Below are 5,000 nucleotides of genomic sequence, written 5' to 3' on the forward strand. Positions count from 1 at the left end.
ATCCATCTCTACCACCTCAATCTCTACCTCCTCCTCCTCCTCCATCTCCTCCACATTCGGCTTCCATTACGCAAGCGCAACTCAACTCCTTCGACGACTCCGTCAGTCTCACAGCCACATCCACAGCCACAACCATCACAGCCACAGCTCATATGTATACACAGCGTGTAATACCACAGCACTACCCTTTGACAGCTCCAAGCTCTCAGCCGGGAGGTAATGACTGTCGATCACGAGTCTAGCACGTGATCCAGGCCCTCGACAAAGGGAGTGGGGGGAAGTAGGGGGAGGGTGAATGGCGTGAGTGCCCCTCACAATCCCTTTCGTGACGTGCGGTCACATGACGTCATGTCAAGTCACTCACGCCATCTCACGTGAACAGGTCATCCCGTCACACGATTAGTGTTGCTGTTGTTGCTCTCGTTCCCTAGACTGTCTGTCTGGCCGAGCAGTTCCGCCTCCATGAGGAACGTCAGGGCTGGAAAGGGGTTTTCCAGCAAATCCCTTATAGAGTGTATATTGTGTTGGTGCCGCGCGTGGTCGTGTTCAATGCCGTCTTCCATAGCGTGTTGTATAGGGTGAAGTGTTACATCCTGAACAGTTATGTGCGATGTGGTCATTCAGCCTCTTCTGGTAGCTTAGGAGGGCTGGATGGTGGCCGCACCGCAGTCTGGGCAGGTGGAGTCTGCCCTTTCAGGGGTGAGAGGATTCAGAGGGACGGATATCAGGGGGTCAGGCACTCTGCAATGTATTGTCTTTCAGTTTGTTAATGAAGCAGTGAGTGATATGATTACGGATGTGCTTCTGGAGGTTGAGGTTTGGTGGTTGCGGAGGAAGAGAAGAGAGTATTTGTAGGTTTTCCTTTTTTGTGTTTCTTGGCATGTGTGGGTGTTCTGCTGTGTTATGCAGTGGGTGCGCTATGGGGGTTCCGACCCTTCGGAGGCCATAACTCGGATATTTTATTCTGGCTACCGTCAGGGGATTTCTATTCGTTTTTGCGGAAAAAAAAACCCTTGTGGGGTGCAAGGGAAACTACCCGGGTAACCTTAATAGATTAACTTTATTCTAGATGTCGCCAGGGGATTTTATTCAGGTTAGAAGGGAGCGGATTCTGAGCGTCGCCAAGGCTGACCTGACATGCCACATAGCCTGACATGTCACATGACCTGACATGCCACATTTTTATTCAGGTTAGAAGGGGGCGGATTCTGAGCGTAGCCGAGGCTGACCTGACATGCCACATGGCCTGACAGGTCACATGACCTGACGTGTCACATGACCTGACGTGTCACATGACCTGACATGTCACATGACCTGACATGCCACATGACCTGACATGTCACATGACCTGACATGCCACATGACCTGACGTGTCACATGACCTGACATGTCACATGACCTGACATGCCACATGACCTGACGTGTTACATGACCTGACGTGTCACATGACCTGACATGCCACATGACCTGACGTGTCACATGACCTGACGTGTCACATGACCTGACATGCCACATGACCTGACATGCCACATGACCTGACGTGTCACATGACCTGACGTGCCACATGACCTGACGTGTCACATGACCTGACACATTTGCAGCACATAGCGGACGCAAGCCTATCACATGACTGAAACGTGTCACTAGGGTGAAGGGGTCTGCACGTAACACCGTAACACCCAGCGACCTTCTCTATCACCACGCGACCGCGTCGTGTCACCACCATGACGACCATCACCATAATCCATCACTACTACCACCATAACCGACACCACAGATACCGTCACTACCACAATCGCCACCATCACCACCACCATCACCAACATCATTACTACCACTACCACATCACCACTATCGCCAACACCACCATCAATATCATCACCACACCACTACCGTCACCATCATCACCACCATCACCACGACAACCACCATCACCACCACCACCACAAGGGTCGGCCGAGAAAGCGGCGGTTGGTATGCCCTCCCCCCCTTCCGAGTATTGCACAGTCAGCAAGTGACGACCGGCCCTCTTTCTTTCTCTCTTTCTCTCTCTCTCTCTCTTTCTCTCTCCTGCATTCAACTCTTCTTTTTCTCTCTTTTTTCTTCGTTTTCTGTATTCTTCTTCCACATCCTCCTTTTCTTCAGTTTCTTCTTTTCTCTTTTGTTCTCTTTTTTTTCTCTTTTTCTGTATTCTTCTGCCTGTTCTCTTTTTTTCTGTATTCTTCCATTTTTTTCTCTTCTTATTGTTTTTTGTATTCTTCTTGTATTCTTCTTCCACCACTTGTTTCTTCTTCTTCTTCTTCTTCTTCCTTCGTTTTTGTATTCTTCTTCAATCACATTGTTTTCTTCTTCTTCTTCTTCATTTGTTGTCTCTACAATTGTTACTCTCTCTCTCTCTCTCTCTCTCTCCTCATACTCTTCCTCTCCCTCTAGTCTCACCTCACTCTTCCTCCTCTTCTTAGCTAAATCTATTCCTACTCCTCCTCTACTTTCCTTCCTCTCATCCTCTCCCTTCCTCCTGTTCTCCTCCTCATCTTCGTCATCCTTGACTAATTCTCCTCCTTTCCTTCCTCTCATCCTCCTCTTTCTCTCTTCCTTTAAGCTCCATCGTACCCTCCTCCTCTTCCTCTTCCCACTCCTCCTCTTCTTCTTCTGCTTCCTGTCAACCTCTTCCTCCTTCTGTCCTTTCCCTCTTCCTTATACCACCACCACCACCACCTCCTCCTCCTCCTCCTCTTCCCACTCTTCCTCTTCTTCTTTTCCTTTCTCTCCTCTTCTTCCTCCTCCTACTCGATTACAATTACTCCTTTCGGTTTTCTTCCTCTCCTCCTCCTCCTGTCCTTTTCCTCCTCTTTACTCCTCCTCCTCCTCCTGTCCCTTCCCTCCTCTTTACTCCTCCTCCTCCTCCTCGACTACTCCTTTTCAGTTTCCGTGCCTCGAGTAGCATCCTCCTCCCCATTGTCTGCGGCCACCTGGGCACATCTCTTTCTCCCTCTCAAGTCAAACACAAGACCAAGCATACTTTTACATACATGTATACGCGTACACACACACACACACACGCATACACACACAACTCGTGGCATAGTTGTTAGAGTTCCCGGCTGGCACTACAGAGATCCGGATTCGAATCCCGCTCAGGGCTGAAACAATTTCAGTATCGCTGCGCTGCGGGTTGTTAATCCAGCTCTCGTGGGCGGGGAGTTGGGTGTGTGTGCGCGTGTAAGGTCACAGCATAACCCATAGATCGGTCATATACGAGCTATGAGCTCTCTTCCGGGAGGGAAATAGCTGTCGATCACGAGTCCAACACGTGATCCAAAGACCATGGTGAACACACACACACACACACACACACACACACACACACACACGCACACACACGCACACACACACACACGCACACACACACACACACACTCACACACACACACACACACACACAGCTCAAGTAGTGGTACCGGGAGAGGCTGCTAGTTCAGCAGCCTGAAGTCGATCCCCCCAAAGGGTTGAAAAGCAATACTAGTATCCCGTTCTGGTGGGCAAGGATGTATATGTGTGTGTGTGTGTGTGTGTGTGTGTGTGTGTGTGTGTGTGTGTGTGTGTGTGTGTGTGTGTGTGTATGTATGTATGTATGTATGCATGTATGTATGTATGTAAGTGTGTATGTATGTATGTATGTGTTTGCGTGTGTAATGTCACAGCACTGCCCACTCTTCATCTACATATACGAGTTCTGGGCTCTCATCCGTTAAGGTAATAGCTGTCGATCACGATTCCAGCACGTATTTCAAGACCATGGTGAATCTCACACACGTACGCGCCCACCAATATCAATGAATGAATGAATGAATTAATAAACGAATAAATTGATCTATAAAAGATATCAATAAATAAAAGAACAATATCTCCTCTTTCCGTCAACGTCTCCCCCACCCCCACCTCCCCCAACCCCTTCACCTCCCCCCTTTCCACCCCCTACCCCCTGTTCCCCCCCTTCTACCCTCCCCCCTTCCCCGTCCACTCATGATGGCCTTACTGTTCCTCCCCCGACGCGGCCTCCCCCCCTCTACTCATCCCCCCTCTTCCCCCCCAAGGAGACGAGCGTGGTCTGCCCCCCACCCCCCAACCCCCCACCCCGGACCTTCCAAATGTGGGTCAAGGCCGCAGACAGAACCAACTCCATTAGCATTGACACCTCCTCGCAGACGGGGGGAGAGGACATGGGGGGGAGGGGGAGGGGGGAGAGGACAGGGGGGGAGGGGGGAGAGGACAGGGGGAGGGGGAGGGGAGAAGGTTGGGAGATACAATTACCGCTCTGCTTAGTCATGGGGAGGGAGTTGGGGGTAGGGGAGGGGAAGGGGAGGAGGAGGGAGGAAGAGGAGGGGAGAGGAGAAGGAGGGAGGAACAGGAGAGGCAGGAGAGGAAGCGAGGAAGTGGAGGGTGAGGGAGGAAGAGGAGGGGGAGGGAGGAAGAGGAGAGGATGGAGGAAGAAGAGGTGATGGGGAAGCGAAGGAGATGGAGGAAGAGGAGGAGGAAGAGGAGGGATAGGGAGGAAGAGGACGGTAGGGTGGAAGAGGAGGGGAGGGAGGAAGAGGAGGAGGAAGGAGGAAGAGAGGGAGGATGGAGGAAGGAGGGTGAGAGGGAGGATGGAGGAATAGGAGGAAGAGGAGGAGGAAGAGGAGGAGGAGGAGGAGGAGGGATAAAGAGGAGGGTCATCACTTGTAGCTGAATAAAATTGACTGACAAGATAAATAATAAATAATAAGTCTCATTAACACTTCGTCGAGTCTAATGACTTCTTGTATCGATCTGCAAACTAGAGGATTCTACCCTACCCATCTGAAGGAAACACCCCAACGGCCCCGATTCACGCAGTATTCTTTTAGGACTGAAAACCGGTATCGACTAAAAAAAAAAAAAAAAAAATATTGACCCAACAACAACAACAACGACACAACAACAGTAACAAGGACAACAAGGAGACGCAGCGAGCAAAA

The 5,000-nt window shown here is 50.6% G+C and overlaps 1 protein-coding gene across 2 annotated transcripts in view; it reads right to left on the bottom strand.

Moving 5' to 3' along the window:
- The window catches only part of LOC143022628 (uncharacterized), a 375,823-nt gene that overhangs the window by 69,826 nt on the left and 300,997 nt on the right, over positions 1 to 5,000 (bottom strand). The gene's annotated exons all lie outside the window — the stretch shown is intronic.

This window comes from Oratosquilla oratoria, chromosome 3 (genome assembly GCF_046742065.1).
Source record: "Oratosquilla oratoria isolate Oo_2021 chromosome 3, ASM4674206v1, whole genome shotgun sequence".
Lineage (NCBI taxonomy): Eukaryota > Metazoa > Arthropoda > Malacostraca > Stomatopoda > Squillidae > Oratosquilla > Oratosquilla oratoria.